Below are 19281 nucleotides of genomic sequence, written 5' to 3' on the forward strand. Positions count from 1 at the left end.
GAATGAAAGAGGAAGTAAACCCATCAGGGTTTACTTCCTCTTTAATAAAAGATAACAAAAGACAGGTACTTACATAACAATGAATAAATGACAGGTAGTGTAAAAATGAGAGGCGAGCTTGATGGCGTCACTTCCTGTGTCACAGTGCCAGACGCGTGTTTGTCGCGATTCACGTGACTTCATCACTATCCCTGACAGACCACATTTAATTGTGCGCTGCTATCTTGGTGACCATGTTTTTAATGAAGTGTTTTCTATAATAAATATATTTTTGTAACATCTTTAGTATATATCCCAATCTATTTTGTTGTTTAGATATTAATGCCTTTAAAGTCCACTCAGGGGTACCCATTCTTTTGTTCAAATTTCTGGATGTGGCATTATATTTAATTAAGCACTTTTTCGAACCTTACCATTTTATCTGGTAACAGGAGTGGTCGTCCCAGACAACTGCTTCTCCTTCACCTCTGGCAATACTTGGTTCACCATCCTGCTGAACCTCTGCAATGATCAGGCTCCCCTCACCTCTACACAAGTGGCTAGGCCTCAGGCTTAGGCCTAACCTTCAGCTACTGCTTCACATACAGCCCCCAGGCCCTAGCTTGGGGCTAAAAACACTGAGCACCCGACTCATTCCTCTTAAATAGACTCTCCAAGCATGCTTAGCCACAAATATGATTTGCTGGGAAATGACAGATTCAGGCTTAGAGCAAAAAAGTCAGTGGATACAGCTACCAATTAGCCAGGCTAATTACCAACTAGCATAACTAAATTTATTAGCAACCCTGCCTAATACCAGGGTGCTACATCAGTATACAGTATATACAAGTGGACTGAGGACAACCTCCACAGAGGCATGAGGATATCTTGCAGGCCTGCAAAGAAAATAAACACAAACATATAGTATATCTCACCTATATACTTACAGTGAGACTGCCCCCTCAGAGGCGACATTCTCACTTACCAATCTCTATCACTAATCATCACAGAGATTGTAGATGTGTCCAGTACCCTGAGGGCAACTCTTAACCTATCGTCCTGTAGTATTCCTGCAACAGAGAAATAGAACAACATCCTAGTCTGACTAACTGGACACGTTTCACATTTGAACCATATGACTAGCAATAGACTCAGTCCCTCTCAATCACTGACTCTTGTCTATCCTAGTCAGACGAACAAGTTAGGATGAAGAGGTGCAGAGTCCACCTGACTGATGCCCGCAGTGTGCCTTCCTCAGTGGCACCAAAGCAGCTCAACTTCTCCTGGCAGCCTGTTATTGCTGGAGCCCGAGCAATAGCTGGCCCACTTGTGAGTGTTTATAGAAATTCTTCAAACGAGTCATTTCTCTCTGGCACTCTCCTTCTCAGAAGAAACAATGAGATACTACTCACAGGGTAGCAACTCGCACACATGACTAAACTCGTGCACCCCCTCATTTAAATACAACCCACCCCTTTCTGTCAAGGCCATGTCCATTCCTGTTTAGGACATGCCCGATCACCTGTAAACCACACTCCTTCCTCTTTAGGCTCCATCTTGATGGCGCTATACAAGTACCTGAAATAGATAAAATTAATAAAAAATAAGTACAGTGACCGTTCATAGTTTTAGAACTGATCACAGTATTAATGTCACTGGTTCCCAAAAAAGTGGCACTTAGGGACTTTACGAAAGTCGTGCGCCAGCAGTAGAGGTGCATGGCGAGGTGCATGGCGAGGCGCAACGCACATTTTCAGATTTCCGAAATGGTGCGCCAGGAACAGAGCGCAAATCCCCCATTTACTATAGAAATCTCAGGGCACGGGATAATGCAGTCTGTGCGCCACTATGGACATGAAGCACGGCATCTTCAATTCAATATTAACAGAAGATGGAGGTGTCAATATTATGAGGTGATGTGAGGAAGTTTAGTAACAATTGCCCAAGTAACAAATATGCCCAAAATAGAATGAGAAAATAGGACTTTTGTACTCACCGTAAAATCCTTTTCTCTGAAGTTCATTGACGGACACAGCATCTTCATCTTGACCTTAGGGTTATATTGCCCCTTTAGGAGAGGACTAGGCAGAAAGTGTTAAAAACAACAACACTTGAACAGTACCGCCCAGGAGGCGGTCCTACTGGCTATAACCCATCACACTGCATCCAGCAGCTCAGTTAGTCAAAACCAATACAAACATAAATAGGAGGGGTAGGTGCTGTGTCCATCAATTAACTTGAAAAGGATTTTATGGGGAGTACAATAATCCTGTTTTCTCTTTTGTTCATTGATGGACACAGCATCTTCATCTTAACCTTAGGGACGTCCCCAAGCAGTGTCAAAAAAACAACGGGTGGGAACAGCAAGAAAATAACTCCACCCATAACAACCAGAGCTCCTCAACGGAAGAGTTGCAACCTTAAACAACCGCTTGCAAAACATTGCGGCTGAAGCAAGCATCCGAAGATGCGCTCATACCAACCTTGTAAAATTTTGTGAAACTGAATAGACGACCAGGTCGCCGCCTTACACACCTGATAAACAGACGCTTGATGTCGGAAAACCCAAGAGGCACCAATTGCCCTGGTAGAATGTGCCGTGACAGGAAAGGGAGGCGTCCGCCCCCTTATGACATAAGCCTGAACCACAATCTGTCTGATCCACCGAGAAGTGGTGGCCAACGAGACCACCAGTTCCTTCTTCAGACCAGCCACCGATACAAACAGAGAGTCCGACCTCCGAAAAGGAGCCGTAGCAGACAGATACACCCGCAGAACCCAGACCACGTCCAAGGAATGCAAAGCCACCTCTTTGGGGTGTGGCCGCCGAGGACATAAGGGCGGAAGCACAATGTTCTCATTAAGATGAAAGGCTGAAACCAACTTCGGCAGAAACAAAGACTGCGGACGCAGCACCACCTTATCCTTGTGAAGGATCAAGTAGAAAGACTTGCAAGACAAGGCCGCCAACTCAGAAATGCTCCTGGCAGATGTAATAGCCACTAGAAAGACTACTTTCTGAGAGAGTGACAATAAGGGGATCTCCCTAATGTTTCCAACAGTGGTTTCTGAAGCACAGAGCACCAGATTCAAGTCCCACAGAGGTAGGAACCGGAGGGGCCATATGTCGAACCCCCTGAACAAACGTACTCACCAATGAATGAGTAGCTAAGGGTCGCTGAAAAAAAGCCAAAGCTGATATCTGCCCCTTAATGGTGCTTAAGGCAAGTTTCTGATCCACTCCTCGCTGCAAAAACAGCAGGATCCTGGAAACTGAGTACGTATACAGAGGCCACCCCACCTCCTCACACATGGAGATGTTGGCCTTCCACGTACGATGATAAATCTTCTGAGATGACTTCCGTGCCCTCAGCATAGTGGATATTACCGAGTCCGACAGACCTCAATCCCTTAGCACCTGGCTTTCAACAGCCATGCCGTTAAAACCAGTGATGGTATAGCAGGATGAAGTATTGGACCTTGCGAAAGAAGGTCATCTCGCATCGGCAGCCGCCAAGGAACATCCGCCACCATTCGCAGACCGCAGACGCCGAGGTCAATCTGGGGCAATCGGAATTACCAGAATCCTTTCTGCCTCTACTCTGCGAAGCAGACGTGGTAGAAGTTTGAGTGGGAGAAAAGCATAAATCAGCTGATAATGCCCCAATGAAGCCACAAACACGTCTGCCGCATCCACCCAGGGATCTTTTGACCTGGCCACAAACCTCTGTACCTTCCGATTGAGTCGAGAAGCCAGGAGATCCCCATCTGGTGTGCCCCACCTTAGGCAAAGAAGCCAAAATACATCCGGATGTAGCGACCATTCCCCTTGGTCCAGCATCTGATGACTTAGGTAGTCCGCTTGTCAGTTTTCTACGACCGGAATGTACGCGGCCAAAAGAGCCGGCACACGCTGCTCTGCCCACCGCAGCATGTGAGTGACCTCCCATGCTGCAGCCAAGCTCCTTGTTCCTCCTTGATGGTTGACGCAACACCACTGCCATGGCGTTTTTCGACTGGTTCCCGATTGGAAGGCCCCTGCAGCCTCTGCGACCATGTGGAGAGGCACTGCCTGATCGCCTGAAGTTCCAGCACGTTGATCGGCAGGTTGGATTCTTTCTGGGTCCAGCGACCCTGGGCTGACTGTACGCCGCAAAATCCCCCCCCAATCGGTCAGGCTGGCATCCATTGTGATCACCGTCCAATGAAGAGGAAGAAATGACGGCCCAGTGGTGTAGTGGTTAGCAGCCTCACCAAGCAGTAAGAAGGGTCGCTGGTTCAAATCCCAACCACGACACTACCTGCCTTGAGTTTGCATGTTCTCTCAGTGCCTGCGTGGGTTTCCTCCGGGTACTCTGGTTTCCTCCCACAATCCAAAAGACATGCAGGTAGGTAAATTGGCTTCTGTTCAAAATTGGCCCTAGGATATGAATGGGGGCCTTGGATTGTGGGCTCGAGGGTAGGGACCAACATGAGTGTGCAATGTACAGGGATGGGGACAATTGTAGAAACTCACTCAGGTTGAACTGGATGGACTGGTGTCTTTATTCAACCTAACTATGAAACTTCCAGGACTGAATGGCCAGTGACCTCAGCTACCAGAACAGGAAATCCCTGACTAAGTGGCTAACCCGAATTTGACAATCCAGGGACAAGGGGGCCGTATCTAAGGCCACATCACATACTTAAGACCCTGCACCAACTGGTTCACCAGCTCCATGCAGACTGGGGAAGCCTGTTGATTCTCCAACTCATGGTACAACAATTTAGCCCATTCAGTAAGCTCTTTACTGCCACCTTTGGTAAATTTCTGTATTGTTATCAGATGTTTTGTATTGATTCTGAGCAAGCGTGTTTGTAAAGTCCAATGGTTTTCTGTACACACGATCAGACTTTGCTCCATCGGACTTATGTTGTCGAAAAGTTTGTCCGTTTGCACAGCCAACAAAAGTCAGATGAAAACCGAAAAAGTTTGTCCGATGGAGAGTACACACGGTCAGACGTTGCCTTACAACAGCCAATTTGCATGTTTTTGTCAAAAAGCCCGATCGTGTGTACGGGCCTTTACATGGTATATACCTGTATGTTGCGGTCATTCAGGTGCTTATCTAATAGTTTCTTTAAACTATCAATGGCCCCCCTCCCCCCACTGAAACCACCGCCTGTGGAAGGGAATTCCACATCCTTGTCGTTCTTACATTAACCACTTCAGCCCCGGAGGATTTTACCCCCTTCCTTACCAGAGCACTTTTTGCAATTTGGCACTGCGTCGCTTTAACTGACAACTGCGCAGTCATGCGACGTTGCACCCTAGAGGCGATTCAGTTCGCATTGTGCGCTATACAAGTATTTCATTCATTCACCCAAACAAAATTGACATCTTTTTTTCCCACAAACAGCTTTATTTTGGTGGCATTTGATTACCTCTGCGCTTTTTTTTTCTAATTTTTTTCATTCTAATTTTTTCCTCAGTTTAGGCCGATACGTATTCTACATTTTTTTTTTTTTTTACCAAAAATATCGCAATAAGCATATATTGCTTGGTTTGTGCAAAAGTTATAGCATCTACAAAATAGGGGATAGACTTATGAAATTTTTTTTTTCTAGTAATGGCGACGATCTGCGTTTTTTTTCGTGGCTGCGACATTATGGCGGACACATCGGACACTTTTGGGACCATTAACATAGCGATCGGTGCTATAAAAATAAGATTTCTAAAACAGCTTACCTGCAAAATCCTTTTCTTGGAGTACATCATAGGACACAGAGTCTCGTAATTACTTGGTGGGTTATAGGCCTACCTTCAGGTGTTGACACTGGTATAACCAATACAGGAAGTTGACTCCCCTATATAACCCCTCCTTCCAGGAGCACTCAGTTTTTGTAGCCAAGCTATATAAGTAATATACTCTCACCCCATAAAACAGAGGGGCAGGAGCTCAGTGTCCTATGATGTACTCCAAGAAAAGGATTTTACAGGTAAGCCGTTTTAAAAATCCTATTTTCTTTATCGTACATCATAGGACACAGAGTCTCAAGTAATTACTTGGTGGGATGTCCCATAGCAATGCTACTTGAGGGGAGGGAGACACAACCTGTAGGGTAACCCCCAGACCTGAGGACTTATACTGCTGCCTGCAGCACACTGCGCCCGAAGGCGATATCCTCATTCCATCTTACATGCACTTGATAACATTTTGCAAATGTATGTATTGAAGGCCAAGTCGCGGACTAGCAGATTTGAGACCTGGAGGCCTGGTGACGCACTGCCCAAGAAGCACCAACCACTCTGGTAGAGTGCGCCTTAACTTGAAAGGGGGGAATCTTTCCCTTTAAATCATAATTGAATTATAACTTGCCAAATGCACTTAGCGACAGTGGATTTTGATGCTGCCTGTCCCTTCTTAGGACCCTCTGGCAGAAGAAATAAGACATCAGTCTTACCAATCGGAGCAGTTTTCTTAAATCCCTTCTTCCCCTGGAACAAGGCCTTTGGAGAAAAACCCTGGCAGGGCAATATCTTCATTCAGATGAAAGCCTGAAACCACTTTTGGCAAAAATCCTGGACGAGGGCGTAACACCACTCTGTCCTCATGAATAATCAAATATGACTCCTTACAAGAAAGAGCAGCCAATTCTGAAATCCTCCTTGCTGAGGATATAGCAAATGAAAATATCAGCTTCCTAGTCAGAAGAACTAAGGGAACATGCTGCAACGGTTCGAATGGCTGTTTTTGTAACACTGACAAAACTAAATTTAAGTCCCAAGGGCTTAAGAGTGATTTAACTGGCGAATTAATCCGCAGCACTCCTTGCATGAAACCCTGGACTAAAGAATGCATAGCAAGCAGTCTTTGAAATAAAAATTGATAAGGCTGAGACTTGGCCCTTAATAGGACTCAGGGCCAACTTCATCTCTACGCTTAATTGTAGAAAGGTAAGAATTCTGCTTATGATACATCTCTCCCGTGACCACGTCCCCTAGTGACGAAACGCGTAGGGAGGAGGAACGACACCCTGACGTCACCGCTTTGCGTGTTTGTCCCGGAAGTATCGGGCGTTGTATATCGAGACCGGCCGGCTCGAGTTTCATATGCGATTTGTTCACTGGTGCTATGCAAGTGCGCAATTGGCTTTTTATTTGTTTTATTAAAGTGTTTGGTTTTACACTATTGCAAGCCTTATATCTTTTCTATGGTCGCTGATGTGAGGGACTGCTTGGAGCTGTGAGAAGTCCTCTTATCTCTTTATCCATCCTGAAATACCCTGGACTGGGGGAGTCAGTCATTCGCGCTTTATGGTTCTCTGTAATAAAGAACCATATGCTTCTGGTAAGCGGCAGTGTTAACCGTGGTGGAGGTGTTCACAACTCACACTAATTTGGATGGTCTGTCATCACGTTATCACTGCGGAGCTACTATCACTATTTTTGAATTTGGGACTTTTTTTATATGGACTTTTTAAACGTTATTATTATCAAAGTGTTCCCTTCACATTGTTTAATAATTGTGTCTTCTTTTTGTCATCTGACCAGTCAATCAATATTTTTTGTATTCCCCTTAACACACACACAGTTTAACAATTGTGTCCTTTTTTGTCACATGACCAGTTAATTATTATTCTTTGTTTCCCCTTTAATACATAGGAGTGATCTTTCTAGTTTATATTTACATAAGTATATTGATATTCTTATTGTAATTTTTGCACATACTTACGCATAGGATTGGTGTTAATATTCACTTATTTAATTAAGTGATATAAATATTTATTTTACTTTTTTAGCGCAACCCACTCCTTTTTTCCAGTCTTTTGTTGAATGTAGTATAGCATTTGGGTCTGCTGCACATTTCTGTTTTTTGTGATTGGGCAAGCGCGGTTTTTCTTTTATATCTCCAAGGGTACCAACCCTTGGACTCACACCAGGAAACATAAGCTTTCCAGGCTCTATAATATATAGCTCTAGAAGCTGGCTTCCTAGCATTAATCAAAGTAGAGATAACTGACCTGGAAAGCCCACGTTTATTCAGAACGTGGGTCTCAATAGGCAAGCCGTTAAATTTAGCGTTCATAAAGTAGGATGGAATATTGGCCCCTGAGATAGCAGGTCTGGCCTTAGTGGGAAGAGCCCTGGACCCTCCACTGCCATCCTTACGTTCTCTGCGTACCATGACCTTCTGGGCCATGCTGGTGCTACCAGTATTACCGATTTTCTTTCCAGCCTGATCCTGCAAAGAACTTGAGGTAGCAACTGAATCAGGGAAAAGTGCATAGATCAGTAAAAACTGATCCTACGGGGTCGCCAACGCATCTGTTCCGTATGCCTGTCCTGGATGCAAAGTTGACTAGCTTAGTGTTGAATCTGGACGCTAGGTCTACGTCCGGAGTCCCCCATCTTTGGCAAACAGCCTGAAACACCTTGGGGTGAAAAGACTTCCTGAGAATAACTGCCGGCAACTTAAAATTAAAACTGCCGATAGGCATGGGACTTTCTCCTCTGTCCAAGTTAGAATCTGGTTCACCTCTCTGAGCTGAGAGACTCTTGGTGACCCCTTGTGATTGATATATGCCACAGCCGTGGCATTGTCGGACTGGATCCTGGCAGGACAATTCTTTAACCTGGGAGGTCCAGGTTCCTAGAGCCAGAATCTCTAGGATGTCGATGGGCAAGGCTCCTACTCCCCAGCCTGAAAAGGCTGGCATCTGTCGTTACTACCTTCCAGATAATTGATCTGAAGGACTTTCCCTTCAGCAGGTTCCAAGATAGTAACCACCAACTGAGGCTTTAAGACACTCATGAGGACAGCCACATTGGCAAGTCCAAAGCTTGAATCGTTTTGTTCCAAGCACACAGAATACTGCTTTCAGTTTCGAATGGAATTGAGCATAGGGAACTGCTTCGAATGAAGCTACCATCTTCCCTAACAACCTCATGCAAAGGCGCGTTGAAGGATTTCTCTTCGACCTGATCATCCTCACCAGCTCCTGTATGGAGCTGATCCTTGCGGGAGGCAAGAACACCCCTTTTCTGGGCTGTGTCTATGATCAGACCCAGATACTCCAGCCTTCTTAGTGGCTTTAAGGAGGATTTCTTTAGGTTAAGAATCCAACCCAAACCTTCCAGGTAACTGCTTGTGATGGCTACATCTTGCTTTAGGCAAGCCACTGACTGGTCTATTAACAACAGATCGTCTAAGTAAGCCAAGACAGTTATGCCCTGTGCCCTTAACCTGACTAGAGGTGGGGCTAATACCTTAGTGAATACCCAAGGTGCTGTAGCAAGCCCGAAGGGCAAGGCTATTAACTGAAAATGCTTCTGTTCTACTTTGAACTGCAGAAGCCTCTGATGAGGAGGAAATATATGGACAAGCAGCTATGCATCTCTGATGTTGATGGACGCCAGAAGTTTTTCTGCTTGCAGGATGAAAACGACTGACTTGATTGACTCCATGCAAATGGAGCGTATTTTCAGAAAACTATTTAGATTACATAGATCTAGACTTGGTCTGATATCCCCATTTGGCTTTGGCACCGTAATTAGGTTTGAGTAAAACCTCCAACCTTGCTCTTGTTTGGGAATCTGTCTGATCACCCCTTGAGCCAATAATTGGTCTAATGCTTGCAACAGGGATTGGCTTTTCTCTGGATCCTTGGGAACATTTGATCTCAGAAAACGAGATGGTGGAAACTCTCAAAGCTCTAGCTTGTATCCTAGAGACACTGTGGAGAGAGTCCATTTGTCCTGAATCTCCCTTTGCCAGACTTCTGAGTACATCAGAAGTCTTCCCCCCCCCCGCCTTGGTGAGGGGAGATGCCTCTTCAAAAGGAGGTCTTGTATTCTGCTTTGCAGACTTGTAGCCCCAGGTCTTCCTTTATGCCTGGTCTGATGGCAGAGGCCAAACAGTTTAAATGAAAGACGCTTATATTTTCTTTTGACTGGCAAAAGAGTACCATTTCCGCTGGAAATTGTTTGAATGTATTTATCCAAACTATCGTCAAATAATCGTTCTCCCTTAAAAGGGGATACTAGTTAGAAGGTTCTTACAAGGCGTCTCAGCTGACCGACCCTTTAACCAAAGGGTCCTTCGCATATGTACAAGTACAAACGCAAGGCATGATGCCTGGTGAATAGAATCCTTCATAGCGTCTACAGCAAAGCATACTGCTTTAGGTAGCTCGGCCAGTTCCTGTGCTTGTTGTGCAGGGAGCTCATCTGAGAGCATCTGTGAACTGGTCCTTTAAGGACTGACAGATGAGATGCCTATAGCTGCAATTGCAGGCTGAGCAACAGTACCTGCTAAGAAAAAAAAGGATTTCAACAGACCTTCCAACTTCTTATCTGTTGGATCTTTAACCACTTAAAGGACCGCCGTATGGCAATGTACGTTGGCACAATGGCACCAACAGGCACAAGCATGTACGTGCTTGCCTTCCAGCGGGTGGGGGGTCTGATCGGACCCCCTCCCGCTGGCTGCGGTGGTCCGTATCGCTTCAGGAGCGATCCGGGATGAGGGGATGGCCGTTGGTTTCTGGCCATCCCCTCTTGATCGCTCCTGGTGAATGAAGTGATGTCATTCTCCTCGGAGCGGTCTTTTTGACCGGACTGCGAGAAAACAATAGTAAGTGCACCAATCACTACACTGACAACGTAGGTACACATAGGCACACAAATTACCCCCCCCGATCACCCCCCCCTCTCAGTCACAGTGTCACTGATTGCAGTGATCATTTATTTACTGATCACTGCATTTAGTGTCAGTTGTGACAGTAAAAACTGTCAGGGCAGTTAGTGTTAGGTCCAGGGTAGCCCCCTAATAAAGGTTTAACCCCGATTGCCCCTAGAGTTAACCCTTTCACCCCCTTTTGCCAGTGTCACTAAGCGATCGTTTTTCTGATCGCTGCATTAGTGTCACTGGTGCCGCTAGGTAGCTAGTTATTTTTTAGGTTCACCGCCAGGTTTTTATAGCGCTAGGTATCCCCATATATTACCCAATAAAGATTTTAACCCCCTGATTGCCCCTAGAGTTAACCCTTTCACCAGTGATCACTATATAAGTGTTACGGGTGACTCTGGTTAGTTAGTTTGCTTTTTATAGCATCAGGGCACCCACCATTTATTACCCAATAAAGGTTTAACCCCCTGATCACCCGGCGGATATCAATTAGGTTTTAGGGTCAGGGTCTGCGTCACCCCAGGCAGCGCTAGGTTAGTGCCAGTAACGCTAACACCCACACGCAAAGCATACACCTCCCGTAGTGGTATAGTATCTGATCAGATCTATACTAGCGTCCCCAGCAGTTTAGGGTTCCAAAAAAAAACGCATTGTTAGCGGGATCAGCCCAGATACCTGCTAGCACCTGCGTTTTGCCCCTCTGCCCAGCCCACCCAAGTGCAGTATCGATCGATCGATCACTGTCACTTACAAAACACTAAACATATAACTGCAGCGTTCGCAGAGTCAGGCCTGATGCCTGTGATCGCTAACAGTTTTTTTTTGGTAGAGTTTTATATTTAAATCCTTAAGGCAGTGCTTGGTTTTCGGGGTCCTGTACGTGGCTAGGCTCCCAAAAAAGTACCCCACATGTGGTATCCCTGTACTCGGGAGAAGCAGAATTTATTTTCGGGTGTAATTTCACTTATGCCCATAGCATGTATGAGCAATATATCATTTAGTGACTACTTTGTGCAAAAAAAAAAAAAAGAATTGCAATATTCCTGCAACTTGTGGCAAAATATAAAATATTTCATGGACTCAAGATGCCTCTCAGTAAATAGCTTGGGGTGTCTACTTTCCAAAATGGGGTCATTTGGGTGGGTTTTGTGCCATTTTGGCATTTTATGGCCTTCGAAACTGTGATAGGTAGTGAGGAGTGAAATCAAAAATGTGCACCCTTAGAAACCCTGAAGGCAGTGATTGGTTTTCGGGGTGCCGTATGCGGCTAGACTCCCAAAAAGTCCCACATATGTGGTATCCCCGTACTCAGGAGAAGCAGCAGAATATATTTTGGGGTGCAATTCCACATACAACTATGGCATGTGTGAGCAATATATCATTTAGTGACAACTTACTTGGGACAAAAAAGAAATATTCAATGGGCTCAACATGCCCCTCAGCAATTTCCTTGGGGTGTCTACTTTCTAAAATGTGGTCATTTGGGGGGGGGGGGTTGTACTGCCCTGCCAATTTAGCACCTCAAGAAATTAGATAGGCAGTCATAAATTAAAAGCTATGTAAATTCCAGAAAATGTACTCTAGTTTGTAGACGCTATAACTTTTGCGCAAAACAAATATACGCTTGACATTTTTTTTTTTTACTAAAGACATGTGGCTGAATACATTTTGGCCTAAATGTATGACTAAAATTTAGTTTATTCGTTTTTTCTTATAACAAAGTAGAAATTTTTTTTTTTTTAATTCAGTCTTTCCTTTTAGATCGTAAAAAATAAAAATCATAGAGGCAATCAAATACCATCAAAAGAAAGCTCTATTTGTGGGAAGAAAAGGACGCAAATTTCGCTAGGGTACAACATTGCATGACCGCGCAATTACCAGTTAAAGCAGTGCGAAATTGTAAAAAGACCTCTGGTCCTTAGGCTGACAATTGGTCCGGGGCTGAAGTGGTTAAGCATAAGCGCATTGTCCACTAGTAAAAAAAATATATATTTTTTTTTTCCACATTGGAAATCGCAGCGTCAACTGCTGGAACTTTCCATCTTTTAGTGAATCTTTCTTCCATAGGATAGAGCTTTGCGAATCTCTTTGGAAGGGAAAAAAATGCTTATCCGGATGATCCCATTCGGTATAAATAAACTTTTTTTAGTAATGCGTGGATGGGAAACGCATGCAAAGGCTGTAAAGGCTTCAAAGATCCCAAGGAAAAGACCGGCCCTTCAGCCAACTCTGTTAGGGGTAGCATGCAAGTCTCTGTACTTCAGATTGTGAAGTAAGGATCCTTGGGAACTTCGAGTATTGTTTCCTCCGCAGAGAAATAATCGCACGTCTTTCCTCCCGATCTGAGGGCAATACCCCATAATTCTCTTTGGCCCTCCACTGACTGTAAAGAGTCTAAGCTGGGGGAGGGGGGATCTAGGACGCTTCCTATACACTGGATGGAGGATGCGATTAAAGCCACCAATCTTCCTTCTAAGCCTTGCAAGGCAAAAATGCATCTTCAGTCACCTCTACAGGGGCTGAAGTGTGTGAAGCAGTTGCACCACTGCTAGCTTCCAATGACTCCCCCTGGCTTTCCATGTCAGAGCTCTCCGAAGAGGAAGACAGTATGGAGGCGTAACTGGGATTCCAAGCATCTTTCAGTCTTTCTGAAATGAGAGTGTGTGATATAAAGCCTCAGGTGGAACCTGATTGGCATCCTCAGCGCTTCCCCTCAGCTATGCGGCGAGTGCTGTGTGTGTGTGGACGTTACATCCATACACAGCACCACGTGACCTTGCGGACATGCCCCTCTGTGTTCTCAGGCCCTGCTAGGGACCCGGATGGTCAACACAAAGTAAGGTGAACGTATTATACACCTCTACAAGGGGGGAGTGGAAGAGCGGAAGGGGAGGGGGGGGGGGGGGGGTTCTGTCAGCAGATTTATAGTTTTTTTTTTTAAAACCACAGAAGCATAGGGCGTTTCCCAATGTTACTAGGTGGAAGTGCTGGGTTGTAATTAAACCATGCAGCTAAAGCAGCTGCGTCAACCAATCAGCCACCGCCCATATATACATCTCTATTAGCAACTGCTGTATATTTTACCAAATCCCACAAGATCTATAGTAAGAAACCCCTCTGCCACTGGGACCACACATGTTCTGAGACAGAGCTGCACTAAGACACATCATAGGTAACAGATCCAACTTTTACCCATCACAGCGGGCTGCGTTTAAACACGCTCAAAGACTGGGGCCCTTTTAAAAGTAGTTCCGCTCCTTTGGGCCTTGTATAGCACCCCTCAGGACAACTTTAGGAAATGTAGCAAGACCAAAAAGCGTCCTGGTTCCTAGGGTCCAGCTCTCAAAGAGAAGCATTACAGGCAAAACCTCGTTCTTGCATCGAGGTCCAGGTACCATCCTATGGCTTCAGTGGCGAGGATGGATCTGATTGTGGAGGTTTCTTTAAATCCAGCATGGATCCCTCCTGGAGCTCCTTTAGAGCACATCTTCACTCGTGACCAACACCTTAGACACTGGCAAAAAAACTGAGTGCTCTTGGGAGGAGGAGGGGTTATATAGGGGAGTCAATTTCCTGTATTGGTTATACCAGTGTCAACACCTGAAGGTAGGCCTATAACCCACCAAGTAATTACTTGAGACTTTGTGTCCTATGATGTAGGATAAAGAAATTGCACGGATTACTATGTAAATGTGAATGGCAGGGAAGGGGTTAACATCAGGGGGCGCTGCAGGGGTTAATATGTTCCCTATGGGAGTGATTCTAACTGTGGGGGGAGGGGACTCACAAGGGGAGGAGACCGATCGGTGTTCCTCTGTACTGGGAACACACCAGCGGTCTCCTCTCCACTGACAGGACGTGGATCTCCCCCACTTTGTGTCTCTTGTGGTCTATTTTAGCTGTACAGATTGCATGCCATGCTTATATATTAGTGATGCACCGAAATTTCGGCCGCCGAAACATATCGGCCGAAAATGCCCTTTTCGGCAATTTGCCGAAAGAGAAAAACGGCCGATAATGGAGCCGAAAATGGGGTGTGGCCTGGGTGGGGGGCAGGGCTCCGCCCCCGCCCCTGGTGACGCCCATCATGGGGGGTGTATAGCGCAGGAGAGCCGCCTCCGCCGACAGATCATCCGCAGGATTGGACGGATGATCTGTCTATCAAAGTGCCCGGACAAGGGGGAGGGGCTGCGTGTGACGGCGCGCGGCCGGGAACACACAGCTATTGAAATGAAAGCTGTGATGTTCCCGGCGCTGTGATCAAACAGGCGGCGGAGGCGGCTCTCTTCCCTGCACACAGTGCACAGGCTGGCTGCAAAATGGCACACAGGCTGCAATGGGGCACACTGGCTGCAATGGGGCACACTGGCTGCAATGGGGGATGCCTCCTGTACCATGTCCCCAGTCTGACCATCTTCTGTACCACGTCCCCAGTCTCTGACCACCTCCTGTATAAAAATATTTTTTTAAAACAGTCATTTTCGGTATCGGTGCTGTTTCGGTATCGGTTTTCGGCCTAGTGTATTTTTCATTTTTGGTATTGGCACCAAAAACCCATTCGGTGCATCCCTATTACATATTTTATTGCATTCCTTGTAGTGTTGGAATGCCAATGTGGCCTTAACCAGAACAGATTTTCCCATTGGAAGATCTACCCTCACCTTTGTTCGGATGAAATTTAAAATTTTTGATTTTCAATCACTGTTTAGTGACAATGGTCAGCAGGAAAAGTAGAGAGGCTAAATCTATTCAGTAGGGCGGCAAACAGCTATAAAAACGTTAAAGGTTGTATGCATTAAAATATATATATCTCAGATCACAGAGCGCAGCAGGCGCAATTACAGGATGCTGTCATACGATGGTCCCCCACAACTAGCGGGCCACGATGTAGCCATCATTCGGCTAAAGTGTGGTTGGCGAGTGGTTAATTTATGCTTATGCAAAGAGAACTGTGTAAGGTACCACAGGCGCCACTTTAATTTTTTGAGTGAGAACAAAAATACAGGTCATAATGTGTGAAATACTGAAGGAGTATAAAAAAGTGGAGAAGATGGAAATATCCACTCTGAATTATTAACCACCTCGCACCCGCCCTATAGCCGAATAACGGCCGTAGAGCAGGCGCTTTCCTCCGGGAGGCCGTCCCTGGACATCCTGTTTACTTCCGCAATGCGCGCCGCCGCGGGCACGCTTTGGGGAAGTTCTGTGTTTGCCGTGTCCCCCGGAGACAGGCAAACACAGATCGCTGTAAACGGCAAATCACAGCGGCCATTTACAGCGCGATCGGCGTGTCCAATGTGAGATGATCTCATATGTAAACATATGAGATAATCTCTCAGCGCCGCTCTCCCTCCTCACACAGACAGCGTGTGAGAGGGGAGATTAACGGCTGCAGCGGCCGTAAGTGTAAAAAATAAGAAGTGCCATCCTGCCCCAGTGCCATCCACCGAAGTGCCACCTGTTAGTGCTATCTGTCCCCAGTGCCACCTGTTGTCAGTGCCATTTGTCCCCAGTGCCACATATTAGTGCCATCTGTCATCAGTGCCATGTATTAGTGCCACCTGTCAGTGTCACGTGTCATCAATGCCACTTATCAGTGCCATGTCAGTGTCACGCATCATCGGTGGCATGTATTAGTGCCATCTGTCATCGGTGGCACATATTAGTGCCATCTGTCATCAGTGCCACGTATTAGTGTTACGTGTCATCAGTGTCACGTGTCATTGTCCTGGTGCTCCAGGGCCTTCAAAAGTGTAATAAGTAGTCAACAAGTTAGATGTGTAATTTATGCTCCTAGAACACGTAATGGCGCTCCCTGCATGTTGGGCCTCTATGTGGCCAGGCTGTGAAAAAGTTCCACACATGTGGTATTGTAATACTCAGTTGGAGTAACAGGATTTTTTGGGGGTGTTATAACCTATTACAATGACAATTTTGTGAAAAAAAAGAAAAATGAAAAATCTTAATTTTGCAAAGAATTGTGGCAAAAAAAAATGACAACATCAAAAAGCTCACCATGCCTCTTACTAAATACCTTGGAATGTCGACTTTCCAAAAAGGGGTCATTTGGAAGGTATTTGTACTTTCCTGACTTGTTCAGGTCATAAGAAATGAGATCGGCCACCAGTACTTCAGATGTGATCAATTTTGTGCGATTCGCACCACAGCTTGTAGACTAAGTTTCACAAAGACCAAATAATATCCACTAATTTGGGTTATTTTTACCAAAGATATGTAGCAGTATAAATTGTGGCCAAAATTTATGAAGAAAAATTAATAATTTGCATAATTCTGTTAAAGAAACAAATATGCGTTTTTTTTCAAAATTTTCGGTCTTTTTTCATTTATAGCGCAAAAATATAAAAACCCCAGAAGTGATCAAATACCACCAAAAGAAAGCTCTATTTGTGGGAAAAATGACCAGTTACACTTACCGGTAACGGCTTTTCTAGGAAATCTTTCAGGACAGCACACCTGAGATGATTGGTCCACCTGACAGGAAACACAAATCAACAACAAGTTTAAAAGTTCCCACCCCTCACTCAGTTATGGTAAAGAAAAGCCCACAACGCTGTCAGAGGGAACATTCTGCGAGGAATAATTATACCACACCAATAAAACAAGGGTAGGGAAGTAGGCCTGCCGTCCTGGAAGATTTCCTAGAAAAGCCGTTACCGGTAAGTGTAACTGGTCATTTTCTCCAGTCATCTTCCAGGACGGCACACCTGAGACGATAAGCAAGAAGTTCAGGCCTACCTTTAGGGCGGGACAATCGCTTGTAGGACCTTCCTGCCAAATGCCAAATCCTGAGGGGACAACAGCTCCACTCTGTAGTGCCTCAGAAATATTCTATGGCTCGTCCATGTTGCTGCTCTGCAGAGCTGGTCGATTGAGGCGCCTGCCCTTTCTGCCCAGGAGGTCGCCAGGGATCTGGTTGAATGCGCCTTAAGGCGGGTTGGCACTGGTTTACCTGCCTGCCTATAAGCAATAGATATGGTTTGTCTAACCCATCTAGCCATCGTTGCCTTAGAAGCTTGTAGACCCTTTCTCTTCCCTGAGAAGGTGATCAATAAGTGACTGGATCTCCTAAAGTCTTTCACTCTTTCCAAATAGACTAGGAGCCTGACATCTAAGAAATTGAATCTTTCCTCTTCCTTATTCTTGGGATTCTGGCAAAAAGACGGGAGAATAATCTCCTGTGTTCTGTGAAATAGCGAAGCCACCTTTGGCAAAAAAAAAAAAAAGGAGGATCCTGAGTGAGGATTACCCTTTCCTCTAGGATACGCAAAAACGGCTCTTTAATCGAAAGGGCCTGTGTATATCACCCACCCTTCTGGCCGTAGTGATAGCCAGAAGGAAGGCCAACTTAAATGATAAAAGTCTAACAGAAATTTGAGCCACCGGCTCAAAAGGCCCCTTTGTTAGGGCATCTAATACCAGGGACAGGTCCCATGGGGGGCAACTGACCGACCTGACTGGAACTACCCTTTCCCTGGCCAACAAAAATCTTTTTATCAGTGGTTCTTGTCCTAGCCTCCTGTCAAAAAACAGACAGGGCTGCCACCTGGACCTTGAGGGTGCTGACTGCCAAACCCTGGTCCACCCCCTCTTGAAGAAAGTCCAGGATGGTAGGTATCATCTGGAGAGCCCCCTCCTTAGACTGCAGCCAATGGGAGAAAACTTTCCAGACTTTTGCATACATTTTTCTGGTGACTCCTTTCCTACTGAGGAGAAGAGTGTCTATCACTCTCTCCGAACAGCCCGTCACGGAGTATTTCCCTCTCAATAGCCATGCCGTCAGAGAGAGACGTCCCGGGTCGGGGTGAAAGATTGGACCCTGACTGAGCAGGTCTCGTTGCACCGGCAGATGCAGCGGGGGAGCTACCGAGAGACTCTGAATGGTGGGAAACCAAACCCTCTTGGGCCACCAGGGTGCTATCAGCACCAGGTCTGTTCTTGAGTAGGTTAAACTTCTGTAGAACTCTGGGAAGGAGTACCAGTGGGGGAAAGGCATAAGCCAGCCTGAAATCCCACACCTGTACAAGATAGTCTATCCCTTCTGCTTCTTGATCCTTGTAAAGGGAGAAAAACCTGAGGACCTTCGCATTCCTCCGGGAAGCGAACAAATCTATTTCTGGCTTGCCAAAATGTCTGCACACCAGGAAGAAGATTTTTGCTCAATCCCCATTCCCCTTGAAGGATGGGCTGTCTGCTTAGGAAATCTTCCTGCAGATTGAGTGAGCCTTTTATATGAATCGCTGACAGTGAAAGGACCCTCCTTTCTGCTTCCCCAAGGATTTTCTGTGCTAACGCCCTCAGTTTGCCAGACCTTGTCCCCACTTGGTGGTTTAGGTATGCAACCGTGACCCGGTTGTCTGAGAGGACCTGAACCTCTCTGTCCTGCAGCTGCTGTTGGAAATACTCTAGGGCTTTGCCTACTGCCAGGATCTCCCTGAAATTGGAAGATTCCCTGGCTTGGCTGCGGTTCCAGGACCCTTGGGTATATCGGTCTCCCAGATGAGCCCCCCAACCCCAAGCACTGGTGTCCGTGGTCAAGACCAACAGGTTTACCTGGGACCAGGGACGACCTTTCAACAAATTGTGTGGGTTGAGCCACCACCGCAGAGAGAGA

This window comes from Lithobates pipiens, unplaced genomic scaffold (genome assembly GCF_037356315.1).
Source record: "Lithobates pipiens isolate NorthernLeopardFrog02 unplaced genomic scaffold, aLitPip1_a1.2 Scaffold_16, whole genome shotgun sequence".
Classification (NCBI taxonomy): Eukaryota; Metazoa; Chordata; class Amphibia; order Anura; family Ranidae; genus Lithobates; species Lithobates pipiens.